Source organism: Camelus dromedarius, chromosome 28, assembly GCF_036321535.1.
Source record: "Camelus dromedarius isolate mCamDro1 chromosome 28, mCamDro1.pat, whole genome shotgun sequence".
In the NCBI taxonomy this organism is placed as follows: domain Eukaryota; kingdom Metazoa; phylum Chordata; class Mammalia; order Artiodactyla; family Camelidae; genus Camelus; species Camelus dromedarius.
In genome coordinates this window covers 17,050,231-17,073,673 of record NC_087463.1, presented here as the reverse complement: position 1 = coordinate 17,073,673, position 23,443 = coordinate 17,050,231, and the positions used below count along the sequence as shown (strand labels likewise).

Genomic DNA, 23,443 nt, shown 5'->3' with positions numbered 1-23,443 from the left:
GTGGGAAATGATTTCTCCTCCATTTAATAAAGTTCAGTGAGACTGTTACTCAAGATGTTCCGTCTTCCCCTGGCCAAGGGATGGGATAGTGGCCCCAGCCACCTTGGAATTTAAATTTTGAGCAGAATGAGAAAAAAGACACAGTTAAAAGAGGTAGCACTCTGGTGAGATTATAATAGTGATCTAAACTCTCTGACCCACCACCCTCTAGATCCACATTTCTAGACTTGATTATTCCAGTATCTGAACCACCAGATATACTGCCAATACATTGCAATAATTATAGTCTCTATTACTTTTAACCAAAGGAACCTGATTTGTGCTGATTGGAAGTTGGTATACGTTTATTTGTGTCACTGATTAACACAGAAAAACAAAATAAGTTTTTGACAAACTTATGGTTGCTAGGGTGGGAAAGGGGTGGGAAGGGATAAATCAGGAGTTGGAGATTTGCAGGTACTAACTACATGTATAAAATAGATAAACAACGAGTTTTTATTGCATATCACAGGAAACTATATTCAATATCTTGTAGTAACCTATAATGGAAAAGAATATGAAAATGAGTATATGTATGTATATGTGTGGCAAAAACATTTTGCTGTACACCACAAATGACACAACATTATAAACTGAATATATCTCAACATAAAAATAAGCTTTCATTTAACATTTGCAGTTTGGCTTTCAGAATGGAGGATGAATGGGGATGAATGCTATAGAAGGTAAATGGGGTCATGGTGGGCACTGCGTAGAGAAACAATGATTAATAGGACAGGCATGTCCCTGGTCACATGAGGCTCATAGCGTAATGGGGCATGCACAGTCATAAACAGCACGTGTTTCACAACTATGATGGGGAAACAAACAGGTGCTATAAGAACACATTGAAAGGCAGGGATGGATTTCTGGAGCAGAGGGGACTGTAGGGTAAGAAGTAGGAGTCACTGGCAAAGTGAAGAGGGAATGCTGGTAGGAGTTGGGATGGACAGGACATCATTTTACAGGTAGAGAGAAAGAAGTCCAGAGTCTGGTAGAGCACAGAATGCCTGGTACCTTCAAAGACCTGAAGGAAGATCTCTGTTTCTCGGTTTTGGAAACTCATAAACCAAGAGATTGACTGTGGACATTTCCTGAGAGGTTGGTGGAAGGGAAACGCCTTAAACCTCAGAGAATGACTCTCTCTTTTGTGCAGGGAACTTTAGAAGCCTGGGCCAGCTAGTGAGAGTAAGGAAATAGTCCTTTGTGAGTTGGGTTGGAGGGAACACTTCAAAGACCCACAGTCACTGCCTTTTTAACCTACACTTAAAAATGGTTCTGCCAGGCTGAGTACTACCAGAAGCAGAAACTGCAATTCCCCCTAGAGTAGTAGATCCAGCCATTTTGTTTTAATTCAGTAAGTTTGGACCAGAGTAGAATAGTAATTTAGGTTCAGGAGGTGATGAAGCAGGCAGTCAGTTCTACAGATAGAAAATGGCAGATCTGGGACCACGTGACACCGTCTGGTGACTCTGCTCACTGCCCTGCCCAGTGGGGGTGAGGGGTAGGACACCTAACAGGAACGAACAAATGACATCATGGTTCCCAAATTTCTTGTCTCCGCAGATCCCTTTGAAAACCCAGAGTTGAAAAATTCGAGGTGGGAACTGCTGAACAAGGTATGTTTATAAATACTGATTTATTTGGGGGGAATGCCATGTAGAACTAGTCAAATGGATCATCTTAATGTTTTGAGACAAACAGACCAGTTTCCACAAATACTGAGCACTGCCCCATGACCAGCATTGTGTTGCTACTCCAGGGGATCTGAAAAATAAATAAGACATTTATCGTGACCTTCAGAAGCTTATCTCACAGAAGGGCACTTGAGAACATTGCTAGATCTCATTCACTCTTTCGGACAAATTACTGTATAATGGTCTAGGGCTGTCTGTAAGTAAGAACACATTGTCAGCCTGTGTTATAATAAATGGAATAAGTGAATTGTTGACGGTATGGCATAAACCTGATATACCATTATAATAGGAATTCAAGAGGAAAAAAAACCCTAATATTTATGGGCCATGGGCTTGATAAGCCTCATTTCATTTAATTCTCCCTGCAGCCTTGCAAAGTATACATGAATGGCCCCATTTTACAGAAATAGCAACTGAGGCAAAATTAGGGAAATTGCCTCCAGTCACTCAATCAGTAATATCAGGGCTGAGTGAGGAACCGTTGTCTCTGGTCTCCAGTGTCCATGCATTTCCCACAAGACCACGCTGCTCTTACTGCTTCCAGCAAAAGGGTTCTCCCATGATCTCATCAGCTGCTTGCTGTACTTCCCCAGTGTTTCTACAGACCACTGAGATTATTTAAATCAGTGATAAGTGTATTGATGAGAGAGGCTTCTGGTGCATATTCTTCTGTTTGCCTATCCTAGATAAGACTGGATAGATTTTGATCTGAATTATTGCAGGAGAGTTGGGGCTGCTGTGTGCCCATGAGTCTTTTGCTGTGATGAATCACCACTCTGTGACCCTAAAAAGTCAAAGTTGACAATAATCATTTATTGTAACCAAGAAGGAAAAAACCTAATACTGGGTGAATGATAACTATGGCTCTGAATAGGTATTTAGATGATATATACTCTACTGCAGTGACCCCTAGATTTTAACACTTCTGGGCCACCCGTCTTCCCAGTCATCCCAAGTGTGTTACAGAATCTGACAGCTGTCAGCCCTGTAGCAGTAGGAAGTTGCTAGAATATAGCATATATCCAATAGGGTTGTTTTTTTTTTTTTTTTTTTTTTTAAATTGAGTGCCTGAGTGCCCTAAACTATGCTAGTGACTTCCTTTGACCCTTAACCTTTACAGAATCCCCAGGTGGTCGTTATTATCCTAATTTTCAGGTGAGGAAATGAGGTTTAAATAGATGAAGAAACTTCTCCGCATTTTCACAGGTAGCAAATGGCAGATCTGGGATTCCACGTCACTGTCCGGGGATTCACTTGCTGCTCTCCTTAAAAAGAGGGTGAAAAGAAACATTGAGGTCTAGAATGCCCAGGGAACTGGTTATCAACGGGCGAGTCCTGAAAAGATAGTTGTTGTGGACTAAACGTGTCTCCCCCAAATTTATATGTTGAAATCCTATCCCCTCAATGTGATAGTTTGAGGGGCTGGGCCTTTGGGAGGCGATTACATCATGAGGGTGCAATTTTCATGAAGGAGATTAGTTTCCTTATAAAAGAGACCCCGACAGCTCCTTGCTTTCTGTCATGAGAGGACACAGCGAGACGTGGCTGTCTATGAACTGGAAACAGGTCCTCACCAGACACCCAACGTGCTGGCTCTTTGATCTTGGATTTCTCAGCCTCCAGAACTGTGAGAAGGAAATGTTTGTTGTTTAAGCCACCTGGCATGAATGGACTAACACAATGGTGGACTCAGTTGTAAATGTTAGTTAAACATAAATACGTTTTTCTGTCACTTAATGCCCTGTCCTGAGCAGACCTCTGAGCTCCTTTCCTACAGGGGCTGGTCACCTCTGATATAATCATGTGTCCCCACTGCTGCTTCCCTCAGCCCCTTTCAGAGTCCTCGCTTCCCATTTGTCAGATGGCTCTTTGCATCCTCAGAAGGGGTGCTCCCATGGAAACTTCCAGGGTCTTCCTTACTTGGAGCAATTATTTAAATTTTCCTTTCATTCTCCCTGCACCTACTAGATGTTTAGGTCCTCAAGAAACTCAAGGTCAAGTGGAGTGTCGGACGTCTAGACAATTGATTGTAATGTGCCTCACAAAGGTAGATTCAGTCACAGATTTAGTACCTTATTAAGAACCATTGAACATTGATGGAATCTCTAGTGATTATATTATTTATGATTGGTGGAATCGCTAGTGAAAATTAATATTATTTTATTATTTATAGAGGGTCATGTCCTATAACCATAAAAAGCGTTATTTTTAGCATCCTCAATTGCCTCTTGGCTGGTCAGGAAAAAAATCTTTTTCTGAAATTCGTTTATCACAAGTTACTTACTGCTTTCTATTTCCAACGATGAATCATCTTTATATGATATTTCATGTTCTCAAATAGCCTCTGGTGGCAATGGGACTGGCCTGTCCTTTCCTGGTGCTGTGAGGGGCTTGGTGGGGAATCATTTTTGGTGTTTTAGTAAGAAGATTCAGGAGGAATAATGCCACGTATAGATAAGCTTGAGTTTTGTTTATAGCTTTGCCTAAGATTGAAATGTAATCTCCAGTGCTTTAAGCAGTATAACAAGCATCTTTGGATTCCTGGACATTTTCACAGATAGAATTTGGGAAACTCATCTGGCCTGTAGTGGATTTGTGCCAGATAGTGAAACAGAGCACAGGGTTTGGGAGGAAGTCAGCCACAAGCAAATCTTTTCACTTTCCCCTGCAGTGTTCTGAGCTGTGGGGTCTTGCTTCATTAGAAGCACACAGCTTCTAATGAATGGATGTTAATAAGAGAATTTAGCGGTTATTGGTCAAATCATCTCTATGCCCTATTTATCTAAATATTGAGGCTGTTTTGTAGAAAAGCCAGAACCTGCAACTGTATTTGCTGAGCAAATTTCACAGCCAGGCTATGCATACCAGGAGTCAGTGGAGAACACCAGGTTATTTTCTCCTTTCCAGAAGAGGGGAGAAGAAATAAGAATATGGCCTGCCAGCAGAAATGTGGTTAGGTGACGTAGAGGCAACAGATTTTTGCCATTCTTTATTGCTGATTTCTGGAAACAGCCAGTCTCTGAGGAACAGAAGGCGCAGGGCCCAGAGGTACTGATCAGGGAGAGCAGGTTGTGCCTCAGTTTCTCTAGGTGTCAGACAGCTGCTGGAGCTGGCATGCTTTCTTCCTTGCACTCTTTCTTATCAGGATTCATGATTAATGATACAATTCCTGGAAAGTTCTTAAAGCTTCTCAGGAGAAGGATCACATTTAAATGAATTACAACAAATGGTCCAGATCCTTCCAATGTCTGGATCCCTTCTCTTTGACACGAGCTCTTTTAAGAGCTGTATAAACTCTTGCATAGCATGAAGATACTTTCAGGACATTTCAGTAAATCATGGAATGCACTCATTTATTCATTCATTCAGTCGTCAGCGAGCATTGCTTGAATACCCATTGCGTGCCAGACACTATGCTGGCTAACATATAGGGGTTAGTAAGAGCTCTAACGGGGTTCCTGGGATCACAAGCTGTCCTTGTGGTAGAGTGTTTTGGCATGAAACGTTGCGTTTATTCTCACAACAACGTGAGGAAGTGAATATCATTGTTAGCTCTATTTTACTGATAAGGACTCTGAGGTCACGTGCTGTGCCCTAGGACCTCTATGTAAAACCTACCCCCTCCAAATTTCATCCTATTTCCAATATGGCATGTTGTATTTTCACTTTATATGAACTTTGGTTACTAGATTTTAATCAAAATAGACCAACCAAAGTCGATAAAAAAGTTAGACCCTTGGCACTGCAGGATTAACTTTCTTAGCTTTGACTATTTGCTAGACTATTCTTGGACACCCTTAGCAAATGACATGGAAGAACCATGACTTAGGGATTTAAGATGCTGAGACATGATCTGAATCTCTTACCCTAGGAGGCCAGGGTGTGGGGCCAGTCCCTTACATTCAGAGTGTCTTGCCAAGCATCCACATCTCAATGTGACTCTATTTCTTTATGTTTTCATTTATGTGTTTTATAGGGAAAATGCAACAGTGGTCTGCCAATTAGCAATAGTATTTATGAATTTTGGAACTCAAGAAAGAGTCTCAGGAATTGTCCATGGTGAATGTTAATATAAAATTTACAAACGTGTAAACGAACAGCTTCAGTCTGGGGACTTGGAGTTGGAATCTGATCTCCTCATGGGCCACGTCTTCTCAGCCATTTGACTTGCCAGAGCCTCTCCTACTGCTCTCTCTCCTCTCCTTAGGAACAGGGCACAAGGCTCTGGCTTGTGTCACCTTTGATGGGAACTTTCGCAGTCATACCCTGTTGTGCAAAACCTTCAAAGAGGTTCCTCTGGGCCCTGGAGGTGTCCACAGCTCCCAGTATTACCTCTACCTTAGTCAGAATGGTTAGCTGGAGCACTGTCCATTCAGGCTGCCATAACAAAATACCGCAGACTGGATAGCTTATACACAGCGGCAATGTATTTCTCAGAGTTCTGGAAACTGGAAGCCCAAGAGCAAGGTGCCAACATGGTGTGTTCTGGTGACAGCATTCTGGTGACAGCCCTCTTCATGGTTCATAGCCAGCACCTTTTCCCTGTGTCCTCCCAGGGTCCATGGAAGGGACTAGAAACCTCTCTTGTATAAAGGCACTAAGCCCACTCATGAGGCTCCGCCCTCTTTTCATGACCTCCATCATCTTTGGGGGTTAGGTTTCAACATATAAATTTGGAGGACACAAATATTCAGACCATAGCAGGTGGGCACTGCAGGGAATAGGGAGTTTTAGGCAGCCTTGGAGGTTTGCGATAATTTTCTGTACTTACCTGTCTGTGATGAGATTAGTAGGATGATCAGGTCTTTCTCAGATCTGTGGCATTCACATCTCCTTTGTGCTCTTTATTGCTGATAGGAGGCTAACAAGAGTATGATCTCTGACCCTAGAGGCCTCATTAAACATTTCATTTCCATAAAATACCCCATTTGGAAGAATTTTGATGGGAATGAAGTGCTCCAAATAATGGATTTCAAAAAGTCTCTTCATTTGGAATAGACATTAGTAAAATGAAACTCTGTAGCAGTTAAAGTCTATTTTAGAAGAGTAGGAAAAAAAAAAAAAAAGGAAAATGGGATTTACAGCCACCCAGCTCCAGAATCACAAAGCAGAGTGTAACATAGTGTATGTGAAGCAGAGAAGCAATAGCTTAAAGACCAACACAATCACTGTGTCCAAAAACTATTCCAGTGAGTGGAGCTCATGGCCATTGTGATGCAACAGCACCATATGCTGTGCTACAAGGAGTAGTTTTGGGGAAAAAAAAAAATCTCATTTTTACCATTAATCACCTATGATTTCAAGCATCAAATCAAGATGCTGTGAAAATATCCTTTCTGACCACAGGCGAATTTTCTTATAACTATAGAGTTTAATTTAACTAAATGTATACCTGTGACCCTCCTTGGCTGCAAATAAAGGTAGCACTTAGATTTATTTCTCTTAAAACCACCTGCTTTGGCCTTCCTTCTTATTACGTGTAAGAATTTGGAAATGTTTTTCAGAGGTCAAGAGCAAATGTGTGTCATATCCTGGAAACAAATTGAAGGTTGAATAACTTCTGTTCAGCTCCCTCTTTGTCCAAGAGAAGGAAGACCAAAGTTGACCTAGCCGAGATGAAATTAAGGAGAGACAAAACAAACCACATCTTATTTTGTACGGCACCGGCCTCACCGTCAGTACATGATAGAGTTTCAGTGCTGGGCCTGAGCGTTATCAAATATTGTTTAAGAGCAAAGAAAAACGCTGCTCCTGCAAATGTGAATGTCTAAATACTAAATCAAAGCTTTCTGCAATCTTGCGGAAATGCATAATGAGATTTCCCAACTGTCAATCATTGTAATTCTGACAGCCGCATTAAGATTCTGGCTTAATGTGTACTTCTCAATAACTTGGGCCCCCGAGCAGGTGTTGTCCTCTTTAAAAGACAACTTTCAGACTATCAACCAATTTCTTCCCATCTGCATAGGAGGAGGCAACCCTCGGTGGTCAGGCATGAGTGAGACCACATAGGAATGGGGGCAGATACAGTACTGAAATTTTTTCTTCTCTACCTCTACCCATTGTTCAAAAGAATGATGATTTCCTACTGCAATTCGTCTTAAAGAGGGACAATTCAGTGCAAGACTGTCTAATCAGGAAAGGAAAAGTGTTTGAACTTGGGAGTTCTACTGTAATTCCAGTAGAAAGATCTCCAGTTACAGAAATTAGTTAAGTGTCTGTTCTTGGTAACAGAACATATTTACCGCTACCTCTTTTGAGATAATGAAATGCCATGTAAATGATCCTTTCTCCCGGGTGAATCTGAGCAGACAGCAGACTCTCTAAGGTTCCTATCATTTTGCAGAGCCTGAAACTGTATCTGGTAATCACTTCAAGTCTCACTAGGGAAGAACAGCAGGTAGGAAGCTATTTGGGATTTATAGTGCCACTTACTTCTATAGGCAAAACCAGAGTCATAAAAAGCAAGAGGGAGTTCTTGAGCCCTCAGGGGTGAGTAAGGGAATAGACTTTAAAATCCTGATTTTTATTACTCTAGACAAAAGAGGGCAACTTAGCCTGTGGCTAGAAGACTGCGCTTCAGCCTTTCTCTGCCTACTTGCCTCCGCTGAGCTCTGACAGGTCTGCTGCTCTTTCTCTCTGACTCAGTTTCCTCACCTCTGAAGCAGAGCTAGCAATACCTGGCAGGCTGTAGCATTGCGTGCAGGAGGCTTAATAATACAGGCTGCCATCTTGGGGCTCTGAAGCTTTGTAATGATGACCAAGGCTCACTCTGATGGCAGAGGACTCAAACAGAAAAATGTAACATTCTCCCATTCCTTACCCAGATTGGTCCAGGTTCTACACTCTGTCTGTTTCCACACCATTGCTCCCACTCTGTTCTCACGGATCACTTCGTCCGGGGCATCGAAGGTGGGTGGTAAGGGGAGAAAGGGATGAACACTAGTTCAGTGATCTCTGAGCTTTTCTGGGCAAACTTGATCATGACCATAGAGAAACCTCACTGCTTTACACCCAGTAGAGAAGAGTCCAGTCTGAAGCAGTGGAAAGGTCCCAATGTGAGGCTATTTGTAAACCCTTCTAAATGCAGAAAAATCTCAGTCCCTTTGTCTCCCATCCTCTCTCCCTCCCCCGACAACCCACAGAAGGAAAAGCCCTCCTTTTGGTCTTGGAGTCTTTCCTCTTCCTCTTGCCAGTGACCCCCTCCCTCCCTGACAAACACGCATGGCTCCCTCCTAACACAAAAACACAATCACGTGGTGAAACTTGGTACGCCTCCGAGACAACCTTGCTGCAGTCCTTCCGCTCACAGGGCACAGAGGGCAAGGCACGTCGGAAAAGCCTGGGCTGGAGTCAGGTTCGAACCCTTGCTTTCTCTTTCCGTGTGTATCCAAGGAAGTGACTTGCCCTCTCTCCCCTCAGCTAAAACAGTAGCACGGAACAGTGATAATAATGCCTGCAAGAGGCACGGGGCTGAAATGAGATCATTCATGTGCTCAGATGCCCAGCAAAAGACCTGGGGCAGGGAGGCAACTGTGTTCTCCTCCTTCGACGGCTGGATGTGTTGGAAGCGTGGTTGGGACCTGCTGACTCTTCTCCCTTCTACTCAGCCTTGCTGCTCGGGCTCTGGCAGGAGATTTCCATTTTTGTTGACCTTCTGCCCACGTAACAAGAATCAACACTGACTCTGCCTAGAAATCTTGCCTGCACCGGTTTTCATGACACAGCAGTATCTCGTGCAGTTTACAAAGCCGCTCTCAGAGTTCCTCCCCAAATTTAGAGTCAAAACAGATGACCAGTGCCCTGCTTTCAATGCAGGAATCTGTGCTTGCAGCCCCTGCATCCTTGAGTTCTGATCCTAGGATCTCTGAAAATCCTTATTTTGGGGTTGGGGGGGCGGGCAGACCGAGTAGCTTTTACTTCAATGCTTGGAGAGTGCACTGTACTAACAGAAGCAAGCCCTGGACACACCCTCACAGTCCAAGGAGCCACAGATCTGCTGGACTTGTACCGGCTATTTTGGAGTGAGTCGGAAACATGAGGTCAGCACAGGGTCTATCTGATGTCCCCTGCTCACCCTTGTTGGCTCATTTGGAGCCTGTTATTCCTACCGAGTTCCATGCCTTCATTGTCCAGGAGAAACTGAGGCACAGGGATGGAGTGGGGGCGGTCACCTCAGGCCAGCACAGCAGAGCTTGGTACAAACAAGGGCCTCCTGTCTCAGCCTGAGCCACACCTGAGGCCTGTGGACTGTCTGTCTGTAGACAAGATGCCAAACCCTGTGTGTTCTATATAAACAAAGGTGTTTGTGGCAGAAAGGCGGGAAATAGAGTGGTTAGGCCAACTGGCAGCCAAACAATGGGTAGAAAGAGAGACAGGAAACCTGGTGTGTAGGTGAGACAAGAGAATGGGCAAAAAATAAATCAAGGGAGCAGGAAGACAGGCTGTTCGGGGCAGGAGCCCGCAGGAAAGTGTGCGATGTGTGAGCTGGTCGGTGGCCACCAGCGCAGGAGGGAGCTGAGGGGGTTTGGCCGCATGCAGAGACTGCTTCTTCTGCTGTTATACTGGAAACTGAGGGTCGGACCTGGAATGTCGGACAGAAATCTCTGCCAGCTGTAAGACTCTCAGCACATGGATAGGGAAGGAGGGCAGGTGTGTGGATACCAGCATCCCCCTCCTCACCTCCCATTGCAAGTCGGAGGAGGAAGCAAAGGAAATGTCAGAGGAGAGTTTTGGTGATCATTTCATAATATATAAAAATATTGAATCACTATGTTGTACACCTGAAACTAGTATAATATTGTATGTTAATTAGAACTCAATTTAAAAAACAACCCCAGATTCAAAGACCTTTGGGCTCAGAAGAGATGATCTAATTTAACTCCTTCCTTTAGAAGTGAGAAAGCTTCAGCCCAGGAAGGTTAGATGGCCTTGAAGCAGGTCTCTGGGTCCGGGCGTGGGAGGCACTCTGGATCCCTTTCCTAGTTATCTAGGTGTTGATTCATCTGCAAATACCCTATTTCCCAACAAGGTCACATTGGCAGATACCAAAGGACTTGAACATTTCTTTTACACAGATGCAGATGCTTCCCTCCCACACAGGGAAGGGGGCCATTTGAAGATGCAGGCAGAGAGGGAAGTCATGCCTTTACAAGCCAAGGAGTGCCCTGGATCGCCAGCAACCACCAGAAGCTGGTGGAGGGGCATAAAACAGACTCTGCAGAAGGAACCAGCCCCGCTGCCACCTTGATTTCAGACTTCTGGCCTCCAGAGCTGTGAGATGATACATTTGTGTTGCTTTAAGCCCCCCAGTTTGTGACATTTTGTCGGGGCAGTCCTAGGGCACGGCTCCAATGGGCTAAGGAAAGCACGTACCTGTGAAGGGCAGAACTTCCTTAGAGATGTAGCTGAGCACACGGCAACCGTTGATGCTTCCCATAGAGCCCGGACCCACCTTCTACAAGTTTGAAGTTAACGGTAAGGCCTGGAGAGGTGACAGGGGACATGAGGAATGGGGCAGAGACAGCCAGGACTGAGCTGAGTGTTGTAACTGCCCCTCTTCACAGGTTCTGTACCTGCGTTAACGGGCATCTTGACCAGTGCTGCTCCTGATCTGACTCTTGCTCTTGGGGGAGGTGCCACGTGGGGTGCGACACTCCTAATCGGACTACAGGGGCTTCTGCTCCATGACCCTATCTGATCTCCTAGCCTGGAAGTCAATGCCCCATGGATCTTCTCCCCATCTCTGTGGCAGCTCTGTCACTCAAATCCCACCCCCGAGTCTCACCCCATGCACCCATCTGAAGGGGGTCCAGCAGGGACCCTCTTGTAAATGTGACCATGTCTTGCCACTCATGGAACCCACAGTGCACATTCCTCTGAGGCCTCTGTTCTGTCCTGGACACCAACAAAGCCCGTTCGTTAAGGAGGTTAGAATGGAAGGATGTGGGTGACAGTCCTTGATGCCATAATAAGAAAATATGAAACCAAATAACTGGTTTACGAAGAACAGGCCGGGGCTTTAGGAAGAAGCCCCTAAGCCCCCAAGCTCCTCACAGGGGAAGGGGTGGGAATCCCTGAGCCCCAAAACGAGGTGGTTCCTTGTTTCTATCAGGCCTCCCCAGTCTTGGGTCCTATCCCCTTGGCTCCCACCACTGTTAGCAGGTCACTCTATTACTGTTACTCTGGCTACCTGTGGAATTGAGACCGGTGGTTCTCCAAGTGTAGTGGCCTTTTTACTCAGATTTCTGAGACCAGCTCCCGGGGGGCCACTTCTGGAGGTCCAGGGCTTTGCATGTTTGAACTGAGTTCTAGGTATTTTCACTTGGATGGTCCTCAGACCTTAGACATCGTTGTCCTGTGGATGATTTAGAGCCTCACCCCCCGTGTGGGGGATGTTGGGGACAGTGGCAGCCAGTGGAAGGGACCATTTGACAGCTCAGTGGTTCTGTGGCTTCCCTTCAGTGGGGACCTCATTGGACAAAGCTGGGCATTGCTCAAGAGCCTATGGGCCCCTTGAAGACTTCCAGAGACATCCAGGCAGAGACACTGGGGGCTGTGGTTATAAAACTAACTGGGGCAGCAGTGCTGTAACCATGGCCAGATGTGACGTGGCAGGAATTTCTCTGCAGGAGACAGCGGGAAAGAAGGAGGAGGAGGGAGCTGGCAGAAAAGGAGGGGTGTCCGGGGCTCTGTAGGGCTGCACCCTTGCTGGTCCTGTCAGCGATTCCGTTCACAGCTCCCTGGCCACTGTCCTGAGCCACTGCCTTCCCATCTGTGGGAAGGATGCATCTGCTTCCTATGTAGAAAGTTTGCATCTACTCAGAGGAAGGAAAAAGACAGGTGTCAATCCATTCAGGCTACTAGAACAAAAACACCCGAGACAGTGGCTTAAACAGCAAACATTTATTTCTCACAGTTTTGGAGGCTGGAAGTCCAAGATCAAAGCGCAGGCAGACTTGGTTTCCTGGTTCATAGATGGCAGTCAGTCTTCTCACTGTGTCCTCACATGGCGGAAGCGACAGGGGAGCTTTGTGGGGTCTCTTTTATAAGAGCACTGATTCCATTTATGAGGCTCCACCCTATGACCTCATCACCCCCCAAATTCCTAGTACTATCACTCTGGGGATTAGGTTCCAACACATGAATTTAGTGGGGAACACAAACATTCCATCTATAAGCAACAAGGACGGAATGAAAAGCTCCGACTCTTTGGCCTGCCTCCTCCGGGATCTGCCTCTGGTCACTCAAACCCACTTCCCTGCTCTAGAAGGAAAGAGGGGGCATCATTCCATATCACGAGGGCGGTGGAATGAGGATGCACTGGAATTGCCCTAGGCACACGTTAGCCAGTCCCTCTGTGTGTCTGACTGCCTATCGCCTCTCCACATCTCACCCCGACTCCCAGTTAGCATGGAGGCTGGGGAGTGAGACTCCATTTCTGGAACCAATCTCAACAGGATGCCACTGGGGGCTGCTAAGGACCCTCCATGCTTCATGTGGGCATCGGCTCCTTGACCAGGGAGGGTAAGAAAACAACACCAACGTTTATTCAATCATTTGACCTCAGGAGTGTCTCCCCTATTCCTCTAAAAAGGGAAAATCAAAGCCATGTAGAGTGGAAGCCAAGATCAAGTTACTTTTGACAGTTGTTTCGCCTCTGGCCATTTCTTCTAAATTCTGAATCCTTGCCCAGCTGTATCTGGAACTATTAAAAGATAAACAGAGGTATATTCAAAGTTTTAAGAGTTAAAAAAATTTTTTAAGTAAAATCTATTCATATCGGGCCAGCACCAAATATGAAGAGGTTAGGAGCGCTCCACCAATGGGAGCTGGGGAGAGAGGCCGAGAAACAAAGCGAGGAAATTGTTGATTGGCTGCAGCTCAAAGTCTAGTTTTTTGTGATTGGTTGTCCTCAGGTTTCAATTTCTTAACCTTGAGGCGTTTACAGGCTTAGGTTTTGGCTTACTTACACAGACCGCCATAGCCTTATGACCACGTCCGTCCAATGCCTTGTTGTTTAATTGATGTCACAGAGCCCTGCAAAGAGAATTGTATGCTGAGTTGAAAAGATACTCTTGTTTTAATTAGACATATGTCTCGTCTGTCGCCTGGTGCTGACAGCAGTCACTCTAGGTTTTCTTGGCTGTGACAAGAGATGGTGAATAAGGCAGGAGCTGCCTTTTCTCATTCGGTTTGGTCCGTCGAGTTAGCTTGGTATTTCTTCATGGTGGAGTTGCTTATTCAGTTATGCAGACGGGCAAAGCAGCGCCATTGCGAAGGGCATAGACCCTGCAGCCAGCCTGGGTTTGAATCCTGGCTACACTGCTCAGTGGTCTTAGGATTTGACAGCAGACGAACCCTCCCTGTGCCTCAGTTTCCTCCTTTATAACACAGAGCTTACTAATGGTACTTTTCTCATAGGGTTTCTGTGAAGGTTAAATGAGTTAATAATATAAAGCACTGAAAGTAGTGCAGAGCACATCATAAGAGCTTAAGGTGAGTCGGGTTTATTTCAGGTCATGCTTTTCAAGTCGGTGCCATCTCTTCCTGCTTTTCAATCTGCTATCAGCAAGCAGCAGGAGTAGCCATCATTGTCAGAGTAACATATTGTGATCTGGTCCACAGCCCCCACTTTCTCCCTCGCAAAACATCACTTAAGGAAACTCTTCTCGTGAAAGTCTGCAAAATATTGTTCTTCCTTCAAAATACCTCCTGCTCCATTATAACCTTTCTGAGAATGGAGGGACTGATAATTGCTTTTACAGTCAATTCAGTAAAGGTGCATCTTTTTAATTTTTCCACAGAGCAGCTGGAATTCTGTGTGCACAGTCTGTGTTCCTGGATGTCTTCACACTTGTGCCTGGGTTTGGGGGTGGGGGTGCTTGTTCTGAGGACTCAATGACATCATTCTCATCAGGTGCCAGCCCGGCATATTCTGGACGTTCCATAGAAATATGCTCTCATCCTCTGCCCTTCCGACCTGTTTACCAGCCTGAGCTATTACTACAGCCGTGGCAAGACTCCCACCGGGACCCTGCCCCACGGTGATGATGACTACATAAGGACAGTTGTTTCACACGTACAGTCTAATGAGCAAGGAGAAAGGAAATGCATATAATAAGATTTCACAAGTGAAATGAACACCTAGATCACCAAGGAAAAACACATTGAATTGGTAGTCTATGTTCCAGAACCGTGTCTGTGAACAGTATCTTTTCTCTTTGCTAGTTTCCCTTTGAGGAAGTTGCTGCACTGGGTGGAAGGGGTGACACTTCATAACAGTTCCTGATCCCCTGGCTGATGCTTGACTGCTGAGGGCCCTTTTGTACCCCAGGGTCACAGCAGATGGGATCAGCTTATCATTGCTGTTGCCTGTAGCTGCGAGTCTGCTCCAGAAGCAGCCCTGGCTAGGTCTAGAAAGCACACAGACAGAGCTCATCAAAGAAAACAGAAGATGAGTCCACGCTGATTTCTGAGAACTCCAGGGGCTCCTGGAAGGAGATACTTCCTCTCTACACTGCTTGGACCCTTGCTGTCAAAAAATACGGTGGGTCTTCTGGGAACTGTCACCTAAAAACCATACCGCTCATGTGCGCCAAGCAATGCTGTGCTTTGTCCTGGCTAGTTGCTGAGGTACTAAACCAATTATTTGTAGACACCTACCTCTGAGGATCCAGCTTCTCCGAAGCATTTCTTCCAAAGCTGTCCTTTCTGCCCCTTGCTTTCTCGTGGAAATTTATTCTCCTCTTTCCCTCCTGGGAAAACTGTTGCCCTTTTAAACACATAACTTTGGCACAAGCAAAGAACCATCCACCTAAGAAAGCACAGCACTCAGAGAAATCTATATAAACACCATGGTTCCCACAGCAAGACAACACCTTCCACGTATCCTGGCACTGGGGCTGTACAGCTACGCTTGGTTATTCAAGGAAGGGTTTTGAACGCTCACCTGCTTCCTCCCATTACAAACTCCAACTTATTACCTGCCTCCTACGGTTCTCATTCGCTAGGGAATAACTTTGCATCAGGCCTCCCAAAGGATGGTAACAGTGGCCCCAGAAATTCAGGCCAAGGAGTGCAAGGGGAGCCAGATGGCTCTCTCTTTCTCTGGTGCCAAAATTGTGGTGATTCTCTGAATGTAAGACTTTCACACAGAAGCTAGAAAATGATTACCCAGGCAAAGAGATTTGTCTTCTTTTCAGAGAAAAAAAAAAAAAATGACCGGTTATGGTTGGGATCTGTGCCTTTGCACTGGTTGTTAAATGGTCCTAAATAAAGACCAGGAGCTAATCTGCCCAGAAGGTCAAAGAAGCTTTCTGACCAGGTGGAGCCCAGCCTGTTCTTGAGTGAGGACACGTACTGGTGGACACGCTTTGTTGAGTCAGAGCGAGAAGAGCATGATCTCTGCACACTTCCTGCAGCTGTTCTGAGCTTCCTAGAAAGTTCTGCTCTTCTGTTGGGAAATTGTCTTAAGCTCTGCTGTAGATGAAGAGGTAGGAACCGTCTAAAAGGCACCCTAAATATCTGTTAGGAGACACTGACTATTATTCGTGTGTGTGTGCTCCAATTTGTAAGTGAAAATGTTTTATACAGGAAGAGATACAGGTACTTTGAGGCAATCGTTTCTGACTCTGGGCTCTGTGCTAACGGTTTCTGGCTGCAAGACAATGGTTGTGTTCAATTTCGGTTTGCAGGAGAACTTCCTCAGGAAATGGAAAGGTCTGCTTCCCGAACTTGTAGGAAGTTTGGCAGGCACCTTCTTACTGAGGAAGGCATAGTAAGTGTGCTCCAGCCCCTATACAGACATTTCAGCGTCAGTAAGTGTGTCTCATTATGGCTAGAGGACAAACAGCTGCTCTAAAGGGTGGAAGTTAAGTAGAAAAATACGGAGTCATGTGACTGTGTAAAAACCTGGAGAATTAGGTTTCTCTTACCAGGGGAGTCACAGCACAGCAGAGAGCATCTCGCGAGGAAGGGAGGCTCAGGAGGAATCTGGCCAGTGAGAAACCCCTGATATTTGATGGGACGGCCACGAGGCTTGGAGAACGGGGTGGCTCACGCTCAGTTTTATGGCTACAGGCAGTTTGGACGCTGCGCTGCTTCAAGGCAGGTCTCTCCATTGTCTTAAACCTTTAGTGAAGTCGGCTTCAACACAGAGCTGCTGGGTGAATGTATTCGGAAGAAAATCGGAGAGAAGAGCAGTGTCCCAGGTCTTGGGGAGAGCTGTGCGAGAGAACAGAGAGACGGTGGAAACATAGAGCCTAAAGAGCCTTGAGCAGTGGCTGGAACTTGCCTGAGAACTTGCCAGAGTCTTGACTTTCCCATAGAATTTAAGATCGAGGCATTAAGCCAATTTTGTCAATCCCAAATGACAGTGACCTCAGCAACTGCAGGAATCAAAGCAGAAAACGCATGAGAGACACAGAACATGACCCTTAGTAGGTCCTCAGTGACTGGAAACTGAGATTAACATGGTGGTTGCTATTGAACACCATTATTTTTTAAATTGCCAAGCATGTCTGTTTTGATAAGGAATTCTATTTTTTGTAAAATAAAAAATCCCACTCTCTTTTGGTAAATTATGATCCTAGATGTTTGCTTGTTGGATCATGACATGGTCAGATCCCAGTTAGGGCCACTGCCTGGGAGCAGCTTGTTTGAGTGTCAGGACACCTCCTGAGGAGACGTCATCCCGCTTGCGCTGGACTGGAGAAAGGCTGAGGTGATATCTCAAAGGCATTGGCCAAATGCGGGCCAAATCCAGCCCATGGCCTGGATGAGAGTTAAATAATTAAAAATAAAGAACCCCCCGCCAAAACTAGGGAATATGGGACAGAGTTGTATGAGGCCAACAAGGCCCAAAATATTGACTATCTGACTTTTTATGGAAAGTTTGCAGCGCCTGGGGTTAAGGCTGTGGGGGCCTTTAGACCCCACTGGTGGGGAGGAGGGAGAAGGTTCCCGGGGGAAGGTGTCACAAGCACCCTTAGCAGCTCTGGGTCCAGGGAGGCACCTTGTGCTCTAAACCTGCCAGTGAGTCTGGTCCAAGCACAGGGCTTGGGATCAAGTCATCCTCACATGGCTCCACAGAGAAGGTCCAGGGAGGATCTGGAAGCCGGGTCTCAGGGCTGAGGCCAGGAGATGCTGGTAGGGCAGATGCACCACTCCTACGCCCCTAGACACCCTTGTAGGGAGCCTCTGGCAGGGGCAAGGCCCCATGTGGGTGGTCTGCTTCCACTCCGCCTTCTGTCTGAGTGCTTGGTTCGCCATCTCTCCTCACTTTGTCCCACCACCCACCTGGGAAGAGAGAGGACACCCAGCCTCCAGGCTGCCCCAGATCCACTTTTTTTTTTTTTACATTTTTTTATTGAGTTATAGTCCTTTTACAATGTTCTGTCAAATTCCAGTGTAGAGCACAATTTTTCAGTTATACATGAACATATATTCATTGACACGTTTTTCTCTGTAAGCTACCAAAAGATCTTGTGCTATACAGTATAATCTTATTTATCTATTCTACATATGCCTGTCAGTATCTACAAATTTTGAACTCCCAGTGTGTCCCTTCCCACCCCCCCACCCCCTCGGCAACCACAAGTTTGTATTCTATGTCTATGGATCTGTTTGTGTTTTGTATTTATGTCCTTTTTTTTTTTTTCACATTCCACATATTAGTGATCTCATATGGTATTTTTCTTTCTCTTTCTGGCTTACTTCCCTTAGAATGACATTCTCCAGGGACATCTGTGTTGCTGCAAATGGCGTTATGTTGTCATTTTTATGGCTGAATAGTATTCTGTTGCATAAATATATCACATCTTCTTTATCCAGTCATCTGTTGATGGACATTTAGGCTGTTTCCATGTCTTGGCTATTGTGAATAGTGCTGCTATGAACTTTGGGGTGCAGGTCAGACCCACCTTTATTCACCCACAGCCTAGGGGGATGTTCTTAGTCTCCACATTCAGCATTTGGGGTTTGGAGTGAGAAAGACTTCACATCAAAATGCTGTTTTGAATCATTTTCTCCTCCTGGTGTTGTTTTGTTTTTTTGTTTTTTTTTTTGTTTTTTTATTTTTTTTTGGCATTGCAGGCATTCCTGCAGAGCAGAGTTTGAATAAAGGTGCCTTCTTCTCAGGGGAAAAATCCCATTGCCTCGCCCAAGGCTGAGCTCTAGGCCAAAGCACACAGCAGTCCGGGGGCCAGTGCCGGAATCAACAGGTGCCACCTGGCTGGGGCCAGCTTACAGAGTCGGAGGTTGTACTCCAGACAAGCTCTTGGTGGCTAGATGAGTGACTGTCCTGGGCCCCTTGAGGGTGGGGACCTAGCAGTGATTCTGGGGGTCGAGGGACCAGTGGTGGGCAGAGGGGCCTAAGCGCGGGCTCAATGTGCTAGAACTGCAGGGGTAGGACCCACCTCTGGGATGCTCACAGTCAGAGCCACTGTGACTCCTGGTTGGTATCTCCCTGGCATTTTTCAGGAAGCAGAGAAGTCAAATTAGTTGTTGGTTGTTTTAAGCTCTCTAACAGAAGAGACCTTGTCTGCTTTATTCCCTGCTGACTACTTCTGCCTGTAACAGTGCGTGCCACACGGAAGACACACGAATATCTGTTGGTATTGGGCAAGTTGGAAGCTCTGTTTTTAAAGGGAAACCAGCTTATGCTGTAAAGAAGGGGCAGATCACTACCCAGGCAATGTCTGGTGCAGCAGTCTGTTCCAGAAACTCTTTCTCTCTAAACCCAGTCACTGACTTCTTTGAGCCCCTACTGTGTGTTTGACGCTGTGGGAGAGAGAGAGAAGTATAATTGACTCAGGTCCTTGGGCTCTAGGTGAGAAAGAGACTTGTGTTCCAGCTGACTTGACTCGCCCGCTTGATTACACCTTCTGTCTGGAACTTGAGTTTCAAACCCACTTAATTGCTTGCATGCAGTTCCTGATTGGAGGATAAGGTCATGCCTTAGGAGTAAGAATGCCCTGGGTTCCAGTCCCAGCTCTGCCACGTCCTAGCTGTATGACCTTAGATGAGTGATTTAAGTATTCTAAGCTTCGGTTTTTCATCTGTACAATGGAGGTAATAATACTATCCAGCTCTGAGTGTTATGAGGAGTAGATGAACTGATGTAGGTGATGTACCTAGAAGAGTACCAGAAACAGGGTAGGAGTTTAGTGGAATTTTTTGGTCTTCTCTGCCTAGAGTGCACAGCCTAACCCTCCCCTCTTTGTTTACAGATCAGCTATCATGATGCCCCTTCGGAAGGAAGCTCCCTGACATTTTCCCTCGTGAGTGCCTCCTTTGTGTTTCCATTGCAACCTGTGCACATCTCTGTCCTTGAACTCACTGCCTTGTATTATTGTCAGTTCCAATGTCTGCCTCTTGGCTGGACTGAGAGCTCCAGGGCACTGTTTAACTTAACTCTTCCCCTCCTGGCTTGCATGGTTTTTGGTTGTGTTAGGGGTTCAAGTGTTCACTGAATAAATGAACGAAAAGGTAATATGGCATTACATAAGGGATAAAGGATTGTTACGGATAATCAGAACTTACTTGAGGTCAGAGGAAGGAGAGTGAGGCACTAACACTTGTGGGATATGTTCAAAGAAGAAGGAAGGATGATTTGACAAGGAGAAGTGAAAGTCTTTGTATGGCATTGATACGTTATCTACACACATATATATATATGTATATATTTTAAAGGAACTCCATTTAACCAATGTGATGATGACATGTATTTAAGTTTGTTTAATTGCTCTCCTAGGCATAGTTATTTAACACTTGAAGTTTCCTAGTACTCTTAGGTTATTTAGGGGTAGTTCTATTATATTCCAGAGGCCGACACCAAACACTTCAGTTATACTTATTTCCGGTGAACAACAGAAGGTGTATTAACAAGCATACTGGGGGTTAGGTTATTTTTTTGTTGATGGAATGAGTCATGATTGTTGCATTGGTTAGATAAGTTGTCAGGCATCCTTGCCTTCGCATGAGCAGAGTATAAGCAGCTCGTGTCCTTTGGAATGGCCTCCAGGTCTTAGAATTCCACTAGATCCTGTGTCTATCTGCTTAAAGAGAATTCTGTTATCTGACCAATTAACTAAATCTTGCTGCTAGCTTCTTGTCACATCTGCTTCGAATGAAAGGATGGAGAGTTGGGACTTTGATGGGCTTACAAGCCAGGCTGTCAGATGTTCTCTCCTGCTGGCTGATAAGCCTCTCTGTGTGTCAGAATTCAGCCCTAGACTTGCTTTTATTGTGACAGGCCACCTGGTGGAAAGGCAGCGGGAGAGGAGACTTATGGCCCTCATTCCCTCTAACCACGAAGGCCTCCAGAGGCTAAAAAGCTAATACCATAACACCGAACAGCTATTGGTTCAGGTCGACTTGAATGAATAGGTTAGGAAGGCAGTGGTAGCAATGAAAATGGAAAAGCAAGAATGAATGGGAGAGCGAAATTATCAAGACTTGGTCACCCATCAGATATGGTGGCAAGAGAGAGGTTATGTCAAAAAAAAGATCATATGTACATGGAGATATGCAACGTACATTTAATGCCACTCATCTGAGTCCCACAATCATCCAATGGGGTGCATTAGGCAGTTATTAGAAACTGAGGCACAGAGCCCCAGAAAGTGTCATTGACTTTCCCAAAGTCACATGGCCAAGAAGTCATGGTGTTGGGATCCAGACTCAGGTTTTCAGACCCCAAGTCAATTTCTCTTCTCATCATACCTCATCAACTCAAAGGTTTTGAGACTGGAGCACTGGGAGGAATGGGAAATTGGTAGAGAAAGTAACCAGGGCTGTGTAAGAGAAAGAGGAGCCAAGGGGAGGATGCTGACTGTGAAAGATGGAGGGGTAGCAGCCCTTAGATGAGGTGGATTGGCCCCTCACAGGTGTGGCCTTTCACCCCCATGATGGGTGCTGCTACAGTCTGAATGTTTGCATCACCCTTCCTCCAAATTCATGTGCTGAAATCCTAACCCCCAAAAGGGATGGAATTAGGAGGTGGAGCCTGTGAGAGGTGATTAGGTTGTAAGGGTGGAGCCCCCGTGAATGGGAGTAGTGCCCTTATAAAAGGGACCCAAAGAACTCTTTCTCCCCTTCTACCATGTGGGGTATAAGAAATCTGTGATCTAGAAGATGGCCCTCCCCCAACCATGCGGGCACCCTGATCTCAGACTTTCAGCCTCCAGAACTATGAGAAATACATTTCTGTTGTTTTTAATCCGCCTAGTTTGGGATACTTTGTTATCGCAGCACCAACAGACTGAGACAGGTGCTGACGCTGACTCTGCACAGGAGAGAGTCATGGCTTCTCTGACCCACAGTCAGCCTCTCCTCTAAATCTGAGAACAGTTATGTGTGGAATCCCAGGGTGTCCCTATCACCTGCTTTCCAGGTTGCAGACATCCTTGGAGCCTCCCTTCTGTTTTACTCCCCATACCCTCTCCCCTTTCAGAGATAAAAACGGTCTTCTGCCCCCTGACTTAGCTTGGGTAAAAGGGTTTTCCATGCACCAGGCAAAAGTAAAGGAAACCAAATTTGCAGAACATATTTTCATTGGACTTGTCACTGTTGACAGTTGGTGACTCTTTGACTGTGAAACAACATGCCCTTTGTGGTCATTTGGGGCTGCCTTGTTGAACACAGCCTCCTATCTCAGCATCTTCCTGTTGTTTTTAAAAATAAGCCAACAAATAAGATAAATATCACATTCTTTACTGTTGATATGCATAACACCATAGAACAAAATCAAACACAAACCCCCCTATTTTGGCTTTTTATTTGTCATCACTTTAATTTAGACCATCAGCTCTCCTGGGGAGCCTTGTTAAAATACAGATTCCCAGGCCCAGCCACCACTGGTTCTGGTTTTGCAGATATAAAAGAGAGACTGTCTTTCTCTCCAGAGAGTCAGCTGTGTTTATGTTTAAGGAACCTTTGCTCCTTTGTTCTAGGACAGGCTACAGGCTTGAGTGAGGATAGAACTTTCCTTGTGCTGTTTGCCAACGTCCATGTGGTCTTGTTCAGTTGGAGCCACTCATTGGATTAGTAATAAATTGCCTTCAGGTCTAGGCCAGCTCTGTTCTCCACGAGTGCTCCCCCAAGTTTTCTATTTGGCTTCAGCCTTCTGTTTCTAAATTGGCCTTGGCAGAAGTAGAAGATGCCTTGGAGACATTTCTGTGCCCAGTGTACAACTTAACTTGGCGCGGGGCTCTGGCCAAGAGAGCTGATGGGTGAGAGTATGGTCTGGGCTTCTGAGAGGAGTGCAGGAGGAAGAAACTGACCAGGGAAAGAGATAGCAGAAAAGACATTTCTAAGGTTATCGGAGAGGTGCAGGCAGAATCTGACTTCAAGGCATAAAAACACAGCTTGGGGGAAAGAGCTGGAGAGATTCCCATTTCTATATTTTAACTCTTCTTGCTTAAAGCTTAGCTTTCAGGTGAAATGTAAATATTCCTGGGTGGGTTGTATAAATCTCCTTAGACCCTTATACCTCAGGGTGAATGAATGTATTAGAGGTTTCCCTGAAATCAGGAAAGGAAAGAGAATGACGATTAGGTAAGAAAAGTAGAAAAGGCAGGGGTGACTAGGGGTCAAGAAGACAAACTGCCTGGATATGGGGAGGGTGCAGGGCACAGAGGCAGATGCACACGGCAGGCTGAGAACACAGGGCCCTGGGCTGACACGTCTTTGGGAAACTTTTCACA

At 45.6% G+C, this 23,443-nt stretch overlaps 2 long non-coding RNA genes across 8 annotated transcripts in view; one reads left to right on the top strand and one right to left on the bottom strand.

Annotated features, from left to right (window-relative positions):
• The first annotated feature begins 908 nt into the window (after positions 1–908).
• LOC105088992 (uncharacterized) overlaps positions 909–23,443 on the top strand; it is a 723,199-nt gene continuing 700,664 nt past the window's right edge. For all 7 annotated transcript variants that reach the window (XR_010378187.1, XR_010378188.1, XR_010378193.1 and 4 more), the window contains exons 1-3: positions 909–1,140; positions 1,606–1,658; positions 19,967–20,017. This is a non-coding gene — a long non-coding RNA (uncharacterized LOC105088992). The remainder of the gene's footprint in view (positions 1,141–1,605; positions 1,659–19,966; positions 20,018–23,443) is intronic.
• On the bottom strand, positions 12,627–15,857 carry LOC135319512 (uncharacterized). The gene is made up of 3 exons (XR_010378160.1): positions 15,402–15,857; positions 13,709–13,775; positions 12,627–13,443 (listed from the first exon to the last, which is right to left on the bottom strand). It is a non-coding gene; the product is annotated as an uncharacterized LOC135319512 (long non-coding RNA).